Here is a 12,954-nt window from a genome sequence, read left to right on the forward strand (position 1 = left end):
CTGCCAATGCAGGGGACGTGGGTTCAAGCCCTGGTCCGGGAAGATCCCACATGCTGCGGAGCAACTAAGCCGGTGCGCCACAACTCCTGAGCCTGCGCTATAGAGCCCGAGAGCCACAACTAATGAAGCCCGCATGCCTAGAGCCACAGGCTCCGCAACGAGAGAAGCCACGGCAATGAGAAGCAGCGCACTGCGATGAAGAGTAGCCCCTGCTCACCACAACTAGAGAAAAGCCCGTGAGCAGCAACGAAGACCCAACGCAGCCAAAAATAAATAAATAAATAAATAAATTAATTAATTAAAAAAAGAAATAAGTTCTGAAGATATAATGTACAGCATGGTGACAGTATAGTTAACAATATGGTTAACAGTATAGTTAATGATACTGTATCATACATTGCAAACTTGCTAAGAGAGTAGATCTTAGAAGTTCTCACCACAAGAAAAAAAAATTGTAAAAATGTGAGATGATAGATGTTAAACTTATTTTGGTAATCATTTTGCAATATATACATATATCAAATCATTATGTTACACATGTAAAACGAATACAGTGTTATACATGAATTATATCTCAATAAAACTGGGGGAAAATGTTTCTAAGCATTCATTAATTGACACGTCACTGATTTGAAGTATAGCATTGTTATACCGTATATATTCTCAAGCTCTGTACTTGAAAATAGAATCCGAAAATATGAGTAAGTTAAAAACTTTATGGTAATGATCTTTTAACATTTGGATTTTATTACTTTTCATATATTATTGGGTAGTGAAGGCTTTGAGGAAGAATGGCTAGTGGGCAACAGAAAACAAATAAGTTGTTTTAAAATTGCCACTGATTAAATAAATGAATATTTTTCAACACCTGTTTATTCAATAGTGCATTTCACAGAGTGACTGGTTAATAAATATTTGCTAAATAAATTTTTCTGATAAGGCCATTGGGCCTCAGGATGCTTAATTGGTCAGTTTCAGGTCACCTAGCAATGCAAAGGTTTAAATACAAATTAGGAGGACTAAGCTTTCTAGCGTGAGATCAGAAAAAACCATGAACATGTCAAAGACTGCAAAAACATATAATATGAATTTTTTTGTTAACCCCTTTCCATATATTATGCATCCTTTGCTACAATAGAAACAAATGCTCTGTAGATTGTGGTATAAACTTCTCTTAGTAGTTACTTTTTATCAGTATTTCTGATTTCCAGAGCATGTCTGATTTATATTTAATTTTATTTGAGCTTCACATAATTATCCAGGGAAATTCTTGTTAGAGTTGACAAGAAGATTTGGGAGGTCCACAGGTGCCCGTTTCTCCTGGGAAAGTTGGGAGCAGGGAGGAAGGCCACAGTCAATTCCACATGAAGACTGTGGGCGGGACTGGGTTAACTCTGGCCACATCAGGCATTGTAAATTTTAATTTCATTACCATTTGGTTTAACAACTGAAATAATAGAAATAGAAATTTTATTGCAAAATGAAATTTACCTGTTGACTATTTTGACAGAAAGTGGAGACTGCTAATTTAGGAGACTCCATCTTCATTTTTACAAATCATTATAGTAACATTATAGTCCGATTAGCATTTATGAAGTAGCTGTAGTGTCGAGATCTATAGAATGATGATTTGAGAACTTGCGTAAGAAAAGGATGGGCCTGAACTCAGTGTCTTTCAGAACTGTCACAGCAATACTGTGTATTTTCCTTTTTTATAACTTGTGTTTTGCTTGTTTTGGACTAGTAATTGAAATTTTGAAATGTTCTTGTATTGCATTATTATACTGACAGTGCTGATTGAAAGCCATCTTAGAATTTTAAGGAAGATTTGTTAGAGAGATTGCACTGTTTCACTTTTCTACTTTATTCTACACAGAGTCTTTGGGAAAAGCCCAAGAAAATTACCTACCTAGGTTTCTTTAATGTCTAAAATGTCTATAATCCTCTTTATTTGGAAAATCTATGAAATATGACTACACTGTAAACTATATTTTATCAAGCCTTTATATCCTGAATCAGAAGGCATTTCTGAGTCTTTTTTGGTTTTTCTGTTCTTGCACTCCACAGTCTTAAGCACTGGCTCCTTTATTTAAACAAACAAACAAACCCAGTTAAACAAAAACAATTTTCCCATAATTATCAAAGTGACACATGCCTATTAACATAACAATGAAATAAATTATCCATAGTGCCATTTCTCAGAGATAACTACTGCTATGACTGTGATTTCTTTCTTTCTAGATGGGGTAGATGTATAATTTTTCATTTTCTTTTGAACATTGGCTTTGCAAGGGGTCCATGAGCAGTCGCTGGCTCCCCACTGGTTCAGTGTTACTACATCAGAAATGCGTGTTACTTTTCATTGGCTTATTTACTCCTAAGACCTACTCAGAGAAGTGGAGTCCAATTATTATTGACTCACCTCCTTTCTTATGCTTAGGGAACTAATAGTAGGAATTGAAACATTCTTTAAGCCAAGTAATGCTGATACATGAAAGTTTTCTCTAATTTATTTGCTGAAAGCAGAGCATTATCAACTAAAACATGTTCATTATGACTAATGGTCTCTTCCTAAGGGAAGATAATCACAACAGTATTCTTAAGAAAATTCTCTATCTAATTGGGGTCAAACTCATGTACAGTTTTGTGTCAGCGTTTTCACTCAACATTGCATTACCAGCATTTTCCATGTCACTAAATATTTTTCAAAAAGATTATTTTTAGTGGCTTCGTGAAATTTATTGAATTGGGAATACCATCATTTACTTAACTAACTTTACTATATTTGGATATTTTGGTTGTTTCCATGTTTTAGAAACATTTTTGCTTTTATAACACTGTGGCAAAAATACTTGTATATAAACCTTTGACCTTATTTAAGACTACTTCCTTGAGAATATATGCTTTAAGGATTCAGTAACCTCTTTTTTTAAACATCTTTATTGGAGTATAATTGCTTTACAATGTTGTGTTAGTTTCTGCTTTATAACAAAGTGAATCAGCTATACATATACATATATCCCCATGTCTCCTCCTTCTTGCATCTCCCTCCCACCTTCCCTATCCCACCCCTCTAGGTGGTCACAAAGCACCGAGCTGTTCTCCCTGTGCTATGCGGCTGCTTCCCACTAGCTATCTATTTTACATTTGGTAGTGTATATATGTCCATGCCACTATCTCACTTCGTCCCAGCTTACCCTTCCCCCTCCCCATGTCCTCAAATCCATTCTCTACGTCTGCATCTTTATACCTGTCCTGCCTCTAGGTTCTTCAGAACCATTTTTTTTTTTAAGATTCCATATATATGTGTGTTAGCATATGGTATTTGTTTTTCTCTTTCTGACTTACTTCACTCAGTATGACAGTCTCTAAGTCCATCCACCTCACTACAAATAACTCAATTTCATTTCTTTTTATGGCTGAGTAATATTCCATTGTATATATGTGCTGCATCTTCTTTATCCATTCATCTGTCAATGGACACTTAGGTTGCTTCCATGTCCTGGCTATTGTAAATAGAGCTGCAATGAACATTATGGTACATGACTCATTTTGAATTATGGTTTTCTCAGGGTATATGGAAAGGGCATTGACTTTGACATCAAAAGGATCTGGATTTGAATCCTAGCTCCACCATTACTAAATTCTGTTATCTTAGACAAGTTACTTGACCTAGTTAGTCTCCATCCTTATACATAAAAATGAGGATAATAGTCTTTGTCCCCCTGGACTATCTATGTGAATGCACCCAAGACAATGCCTGATACATAGTATGTTCTCAGGAAATGTTAGTTTCCTCTCTTCATCAGTAACTTTGATTCATGAAAGGTATACTTTAAAAAGCAGCAAATGCTATTTTTTATATTTATACAACTATAAAGGAAATTCAGAGAGAATTTAAAACTGAGATGTGATAAGTATGAATATGTGCAGAGAGTTTGTGTAATCCTTGCTCTAACTGTATGCTGGAATACAGAGCCCCATAGGCCTGTGTCTTCTTTTCTTTCTTATAGGACTTTAGGTTGTAGCCACTAACAGAAGGGTTATAAAAGTCAAGTGCATCTTTGGTGCCATATAATGTGTTGGTTAAGGTAGTCAACAACTAGGAACCTTAAATGAAATACTATAGCTCCTCTCATGCTTTCAGGGCCGACATCTATTAGGCACAGTAGATACAGTGCCGAGGGCCCACAATACTTCTAGGGGCCCATGAAATTGTTTTAATTTCTTTTAAAATCAGAATAAAATAAGCTTTTAGGTTGAAGAAAATATTTCAGTATATAACATTAGTATATACATCCTTATACCAGTGCAGTTGAAAAGTATAGTTATTATTATTATTATTTTTAATGGAGGGGACCACAAAAGTCATAAATTAGCCCTAGATGCTTTAATAACGTTGTAGACTTTCTCCCAGAAAGCACATCTCTTGAGCATGTCAGACTGAGTAGTTCTGAGATTCACCATTTCCTGAGATACACCAAGAAAGGAGGCTCATTGGGGTGGTCAGAGACCTATCCACTGCCCGGATCTTTCTGTTTTTATTCCTGGCTCCATGAAAAGGTAGGAGATAAGCCAAGCATGAAGACAAAACAATAAAAACAAATATTTATAACAAGCCTCAGAGCCTCCTAATGTAAGATTAGAATCTTGGGAGCAGAGACTTCCCTCTTATCACAGACTTATGTAAATTTAATATATAAACTCCATGAATATTAATGAATTTGTAAAGGAAGGTTTTGGGGAAAAAACTTCAACCACAATCACACATATGCAAAAAAATTGGTACTCTAATTTTGGCTGAACAAAAGAGAAAATATGAACTGCTTGAAATAGGATATGTAGAGTAGAGCTGACTTTCTGAGATATGGAAAAGCAGTTATTATGAGAAGAAAGCTGTGTAGCATAATATCTCAGTATAAAGGACACCATGTAAAGTAGGACATTTGGTCAGTAAATTCAGTGACCTCAGCTCTGCCTCTTAGGAAATCTTGTAGCATTAAAGGTGGAATAATGTGGAGATCAGCCACTGTAATTCTAAATCAGCCATTCCTGAGAGCTTGGCTCTGAAAGTCCACCTTAATCTAAAAGGCAGCCTAAGTAGAGGGGGCTGTAAATTGGTGAGAGGAAAGCTCGAAACTGTTTTCTCCCACCCTTGGGTTTGTGAGCTTTACTTTTCAGTTTAGACTGATCATTTTAGGTTAATAATTCATGCTAATAGTTGTGCAGTGGAGGCTAACACAACATTGTAAAGCAACCATACTCCAAAAAAATTAATTTTAAAAAATTCATGCTAATAATAGCTAGTGTATTAGGAGCACTTACTATGTGCTAGACACTGGGCTAAGCACTTCACATGGTTGACAGTTCACTCCTCACAGCCACCCTGTGGGGTAGGAACTATTATCATTCCCATTTTACAGGTGAAGAAATGGAGCTTAAGGAGGTTGGGTGACTCGTTTGAGGTCTCACAGTTAGCCAGGGGCTGTGACTGGACACTGGAGCTTGCATTCTGACCTTTGCCATTACCCCAGTGGAACCCATCTTTGCAGATCATATAACCAAAATGCAAGAGTGTTAGGGAGTGTTATGGGTTGAATTGTGTCCCCTTACAAATTCATATGTTGAAGTCCTTACCCTAGTACCTCAGAATGTGACTTTATTTGGAGAGAGGGTCTTTACAGAGGTAATCAAGTTAAAATGAGATCATTAGGATGCACCCTAATCCAATATGACTGTTGTCTTTACCAAAAGGGAAAAGTTGGACACAGAGACATGCATAGAGGCAAGACATTGCGAGGAGACATAGGGAGAAGATGGCCATCTGCAAGCCAAGGAGAGAGGCCTGGAACAGATCCTTCCCTCACAGCACTCAGAAGGAAACAACCCTGCCAACACCTTGATTTTGTACTCCTGGTTTTTGGAAAATGATACAATAAATTTCTGTTGTTTAAGCCACTCAGTCTGTGTGTGGTACTTTGTTATGGCAACCCTAGCAAACTAGGACATCTTTTGTGTGGAGTAGTCCTATAACAAGATAAGGTCCTCTATTACTATTTTGGATGGCCTGAGCAGACTCCTTATTCTCCTTGTAGGTAGAGAATTACCACATGTAAGTAATAGATTTTTTTTCGAGAATTTTTGGATGAACTGAAAATAAAAGTAGTCCAAAGATTTGGGGTTAACAGTGTAAGCACCTTGAACTGCTAATTCGTGGCAAGTAAGACTTGGTACATAGCAGAATTAAGTTGTCTTCTATGCTTTTCAAATAAATGACTTCTTTAACATCAGATATTATGTTATCCAAATACTTAATGATGGTAATGGTGATGGTAGTTGTGGATGGAGTTATCTGTCCTTAAGGACATTTGGACACCCTTGAAGCAGAAAGAAATTAGACTGAGCTAAAGTGTTTTAATCACAATTAAAGATATGTCCAACAATACTGGTTCAGATTACATCAGATGCAGAGTTATTCTGGCCCAAATAATTCAGTAGAAAGTTTGGTAGAATAGTAAAAAAAAAAGCTTTTTTTCTTCCCCCAGGCAGATGAATTTAAATGATTTCTTTGTAAGACCAAGTATTATAACCACAGTGCTGCTCATACTATTTGCATATAAATAATTTATTTGCATACTAATGAAGGAAGTAATCTGTTCTTCCTAAATTTCTCCCTCCTTCTCCCATAACAGTGGACATGATACTCACATTTTGTTAAGGAAGTTAGAGTCATCCCTAACCACCTTCCCATAGGTGACCACCTAGAGAACTCACTTGATTTTTGAATGTTTCCTTAGAAGCTTCTGTTTAATATTTATTTAATTCTGCTAGTCTAGAGGGGCTTCAGCAGTCTTCTCTAGAAAAATCAACTGTTTTTTCTTTTTTTTTTTTTTTTTTGTGGTATGCGGGCCTCTCACTGTTGTGGCCCCTCCCCGTTGCGGAGCACAGGCTCCGGATGTGCAGGCTCAGCGGCCATGACTCATGGGCCTAGCCGCTCCGCGGCATGTGGGATCTTCCCGGACCGGGGCACGAACCCGTGTCCCCTGCATTGGCAGGCGGACTCTCAACCACTGCGCCACCAGGGAAGCCCTCAACTGTTTTTTCTTTGATTGACATTTATTGTTTAGCAATACTAGAAATGAAATTCACAGGTAAAAACAATTCCTAAAAAAATTATATACTATTACATATGTCTTCTTCAAAGGCAACCAGTGATCAAAAGTTACTTTTTTCTTAGCTGTGATTTGAAAATACAGGTAGGATATATTTAATTTTAATTTTGATAGTCATATTTGACTAGGAAATATACTATAAAAGGACTTTCATTGTACATGATAAATGTATCAAGACACCTCTTTTGTGCCACCTCAGATTCTCTGGCCTTTATGTCTCTCTAGAGCTCTGGATTTCTTCTTCCACTCCAGTTGCTAGATGGCAACTTATGGTTGCGGGATATAATAGATGGGAGGAAGCTAGTGGTTAATTTCTCTCTCTTTTCCACCCCTTGATGGACTATACCAAGAGAAAGCTTTCTGTATAGCTTATCCCAAGAGACTGTGTCTCTTTGTGAAATGACTAATTTTGTAACACAGTACCTTGTATGTGCTTCCCAATCTTACCTGCTTCCGTTCTCTTTTCTATCACTCACACTGCCCTGGAATTATATCTCCCAGTAAAGCTTAGAATTTAAGACTTGCCCGGGCTCAATTTTCAAGGGAACTTATTCCAGGACACTAAAAGTTCTATAAATGTTTAACAAATTGAAATGAATAAAAAATAAAATCTGAACCAAATGGGAGCTTTTATTTAATCATTCTTATCTTTCTGTACTTCAGAACTTGATGTGCACCTGGTGACTCATTCGTCTTGTGGCTGCCTCTGGATTCGTGAGTTTGGTGCCTAGAAAGAAATAACCAACAAATCAAAGTCTATTTCTTTGATGGTAAGTGGTCTACCAGATGACTCAAAGAGAAGTAACATTTCCAAAAGGCTGATTTAATAAGGGGAATACGGTGAATGAATCTGTGAGAAGAGAATAGTCCAGACTGTGGGCCTGAAGTCCAGCTTTTTCTCAAAGACATAGCTTACATTTCCATAAGTCATGACCATTTTCTCCTGTTAGAAAAACTCCTACATAAATTAGGTTTTTATTCTTCCTTGAGAAGAAAACAGAATTATTTCTCTAATAACATTCAAATTTCAAATAATTTGTGATGTGTATATGAGACTTGAAAGATCGAAAATGTGAGGCTGCTCTGTTAAAAGGACAAAAGGAAAGAAGGAAAATTTAATTTTTTTTTACCAATCTCTTGCCTTTAGTAACTGGAATTGTTAGGAACTTCCATAGTAACTAAAGGAAAATTGTTTAAGACATTCAAGATGCTAAAAAAAAAAGAAAGATACACAGCATCTGTCATATATTTTAGTGCATGTTGGTACTCAGAGCCAAGACGTTTGTGCTCTTGGGAAAAAAATGCAGACATTATTATTACTTTTATTGCCATCACCTTATTAATAATAAAGAAGATTGTTACAGAAATGAAAGTAAGGAGGCACCAGCAATGCTGACCTGTGTGAAACCTTTTGTAATTCAACGAAAAACGACAAGATGAGATAGCATTTAGAGTATTATCTATTTTTCGTGTGTATATGAAATTGGGGTCAAGTAATTTTAATTGCAGGTAACTTTTTTAAGGACTATGTAGTCAATCATATCCATAGTAAATGAGGAAAATTATAATTTTATATAATTTGTCAACTGAAAAATATGAAAAGGAAAGCCTTGATAGGGAACTTAAAAAAATCCTGAAAAGTCTGCTTTTATCAAGATACACATAGGGGAGATTTATTATAAATCAACTGATCAGACTATGACTTATCTTCAGGGATGTTACTGGAACTGGCTATTTGAATCTTACCATCACTGGAGGTAATGCTGATCTTTTCACTGACCATAAAGATGTTTCAAAACAGTGACATAAGCTGCACCTTGGCAGAGTCCACAGAGGCCACTGCAGCGACAAATGTATTTAAGTGTTTAGTCCAGCAAAGATGTGATGTTCATCTTGCTTTTACTTCTGCTAGAAGGGCAGAAATGAAGAAACTTTCATTTTGGCTACATAAAGTCATTACAAATGAGGCAAGAGGGCAGAAGAGAATAAAGAGCAGGCAGCCCGTCCTTGTCAGGGGGAAAATTAAGAGAAGTTGTGGTGCTTCATGTCTGCAGAGGTGGAATAAGTAGGATTTGCATGTGCATCCACCACTGTCATTTCTAGACTGGCGGGAACCCTGGACTCACACAGCTGATCTGGGCAGGGATTGTGCTCCCGAGTTGCATCAGTGTGTTGAGTTCTAAGAGCCATATGTGGGACAGAGAACAGACAACATTAACAGATTTCAGGTTCAGGTAGAGGAGAAAGAAGAAGAAATAAAATATAAAGGCAGACAATTCAGTCCAGACTCCTCTTTAGTGAAGAAATCCCTCTCATTGTGTCCTGGAAAAAAGTATGGCCAAGAGTGTAGCCCAGTGGGACCCTAATATCAGCCTGTGAATTAGCTGTATCAGAATCTATCAGGGAGCTTAGAAATACGCCTCCCAGAGGTTCTGATCCAGTAGGTCTGAAGTAGGACTTGGGACTCTGTATTTTAATAATTCTCTTCAGGTGTTAAAGCCAGTCATGTTTGGGAACCTTTGATTTGAACTCTACTTATGCTACCAATAGCAATACTGAGCTCATTACTATTCTGTTCCTGGTTAGCTGACCTGGTTATAAATTGCTATCTTGTGTCAACAAAAATCTGCATCTTTAAGACTTCCATCCATTTTTTGGTTCTCTCTGGGTCTTTTGAAGTAATTTAAACTTCTTAGATCAAGCTGAAGAATTTGTATTTGTGGTGGAACTAGTCATTGTAGTTTTATGATCTTATCTAGTAGCAAGGTAGTCTGGGAGCAGAGAATGTGAACGATGAAGTGACCTGGATTTGGGGATTGGAATGATGGACGATCAGTGAACTGAAGGATTTTAGGATGCTAGAGAGGGTGGCCATCCATTGTTGAGGAGACAGTTGAGGCCTTCAGAGCAGGTGTGCACTGGTATATAGTGAGCTGCTACCTGACCAAGAGGTCCAAGAGGGTGCTAGGCCCATGGTTAGCTGGGCTTACACTGATTTCCCAGGCCTGGGTGCAGTAGGTTCTCGGTTGGTATTCTTTTGACTGACTGATTATTGCAATAGGCAGATTAAGTAGATATGTGAGAGGAACGTGCCAGAATTGTGCCAGAAAAGGAAAACTGACTAGAGGTTTCAGAGGTAAGCAGTTCTTAGTGATGAGAAAATCCAAGTGTGGCTGAAGTGTGATGGAGTTGAGGATGAGAGTTGTTGAGAAATTTTCTGGTCATCAGCTTGGATGATTCTGTTACTGAGAATGATGGCTGAAGATTGGGGAGAGAGAGCAACTGTGACTTAGATGCTGAAGTATTTGAGCAAAGTGTTTGGAGGTGATATGGATGTGAAATAGAAATGGAAAAGAGGATGCAGAGAGCATGGAGGGCAAGGTCCTGGCTCTGCCTTGTGGGTGAGTTTGGGCAAGTCACACATCCATTCTGGACCTCCGTATTCTTTTGAGTTAGTAACCTGAGATACAGTGATCATGTATGTAAAAGCTACTTTGAAAAGATAGACAATCTCTAAGGGCTGTCCTAGTTTTGAGATCATATAACACAACTATAGTTATTACACCATATCAATGTTATGAGATGCCATAAAATGTATTACAGTAAAGCTACACTTTCACTTGAAAGAAAAATATCTAAAGCCACTACTCTAGCCCAAGCAGCCAAACAACCATTAAGCTAAGTGACTTTTATCTCTGAAATTAGTAGGTCAAGTTTGAGGAAGATGATTCTAATATTTCTTTTTCTTTCATTTAGCACATGTTGGCCCCCTTTGAAAGATCCAGAAATCCACATGTTGAACATGAATCTAGGGTTGCGGTTGCTGCAAAGGTATCTTCCACAACTTGATTTTCTATAATATCAATTACTCAGGTAAAAATATGATACCACTATATGGTCCTCTGATTCTGGTATTTGGTTTTCAAATTTGTTAGAATTAGTTATAATTCTGTTAACTCTTAGTTCTGGAGACTAGACACTTTCTTCCAAGGTTTCTTTACATATCTCTTGAATCGTGGCTCCTCTTCTGACTTTGGAATATTCAAAACTCCACCCAATCTAGGGGGAAAATGCAGTTACAAAGATTAGTCTAAGCATTTCTTACATTGGCTCTACTTTATATGGTATTGCTTCTACTGTAGAGTACAATCTCAAAATTTCACACATATCCCAAGTTGGATTCAGATATGATTTCTATTACTTGGTCTCTTGTCCTACGTTTCTCATACAGTATTTGCCGGCTAGTCCTTTAGGATGTTCCAAAGCTTAAAACATATACTTTTGGCAAAGGAAGGAGATATTCCCAGATTCATAGTGTTCCTCCTTGCAGTATACTTGAGAGAAAGCAAAAGTCCATTTCTAAGAGCCCAGTCCTTGGCAGAGGCATTATTTATGGCCTAAGAACATCATAAATACTGTAGATTCTTTATTTAAACCCTCCCTGAATGGTGTTGGTTCTAAGAAGCTGGAGGCCAGAGGTGAAGAGAGGAAAAACATTCTTCTGAGAAAGATGAGATCAATTTTCCAATGTTTGGAAGGATTTTGTCAATTTATAACTAACTCAAGTCTAATGATAATCACCATACACATCTATTATTCTCAGCAAAATATGATACAGAACAGTTGACTGCAAGTTATTCCAAACCCTTTTGCTAAAGAAATAACAAATATAGAAAGCTCAGGGAAATCCTGTACCTAACAGAAGAACCTATTTGGGAACTAGACATCCCAAGACAGATCTGGGAAAAAAGGTTATCAAATTGTTCTCTGTGCTTTGAATTACAGAGATTGAAAGTGAAACAATGGTAGCTTGCATAAAAGGAGACTAAACAATGGAAAAAGAATTTTGGAAGGCACGAATGATAATCTTTTGTATTACTTTGGCATTTTTCCTGGTCCTACATTGCTGTAATATGGCTGTGCCATTTCCTTGCTCTGTTTTGCTCTCAATTTTGCATATTGAATGTTAGGGGTTGAATTGTGTCACCCATAAAACATCTGTTGAAGTCCTAACCCCCTCAGAACATGACCTTATTTGGAAATAGGGCATTTACAGAGGTAACTGAGTTAAAATGAGGTCATAAGGGTGGGCCCTAATCCAATATGACAAATGTTTTTGTATAAAATAAATTTGGACACAGAGGTACATGTACATGGAGGGAAGATGATGTAAACACACAAGGGAGAAGACAGCCATGTGAAGATGGAAGCAGAGGTTGGAGTTATGCTGTCACAAGCCAAGGAATACCTGGGGCCACCAGAAGCTAGGAGAGAGCCATGAACAGATTTGCCCTCATAGCTCTTAGAAGGAACCAATCTTGCTGATACTTTGATTTTGGATTTCTAGCCTCCAGAACCATGAGACAGTAAATCTCATTTAAGCCACCCAGTTTATGGTACTTTGTTATGGCAGCCCTAGGAAATTAATACACTGTACTTATACCAAACCTAGGAACTTTCAATGTTTCATCCCATCCTTTGCTGCCTATTGGGAAGTAAAATTTCAGACCCTCTAAAATGCCCTTAACTCTATTCTCCACCCAGTTTCTTCTGCACAGTTGTAGATGAATGGCAGGTATATATAGTCTCTGTTGGGAGGATTTTCACTTGTTCAGAAAGGTTGAACTGTATAAGTGATGTGAATTGCATGTGAATTGTGATACAGATTACTTCATGTCAGGACCAGTAAAACCTTAGACCTTAAGCGTCTCCCAGATGAAGGAATATTGACAGATCTTAACTATGGGGATGGTGTTGTGATAATAACCAATTCAGAGTAGAA

The 12,954-nt window shown here is 37.4% G+C and overlaps 1 long non-coding RNA gene across 1 annotated transcript in view; it reads left to right on the forward strand.

Annotated features, from left to right (window-relative positions):
• Positions 1–11,003, forward strand: part of LOC116756683 — a 44,277-nt gene extending 33,274 nt beyond the window's left edge. Inside the window, exons 2-3 of the long non-coding RNA XR_004350733.1 lie at positions 7,836–7,942; positions 10,929–11,003. This is a non-coding gene — a long non-coding RNA (uncharacterized LOC116756683). The remainder of the gene's footprint in view (positions 1–7,835; positions 7,943–10,928) is intronic.
• The last annotated feature ends 1,951 nt before the right edge of the window (positions 11,004–12,954 follow it).

Source organism: Phocoena sinus, chromosome 7 (genome assembly GCF_008692025.1).
Source record: "Phocoena sinus isolate mPhoSin1 chromosome 7, mPhoSin1.pri, whole genome shotgun sequence".
NCBI classification, from domain to species: Eukaryota; Metazoa; Chordata; class Mammalia; order Artiodactyla; family Phocoenidae; genus Phocoena; species Phocoena sinus.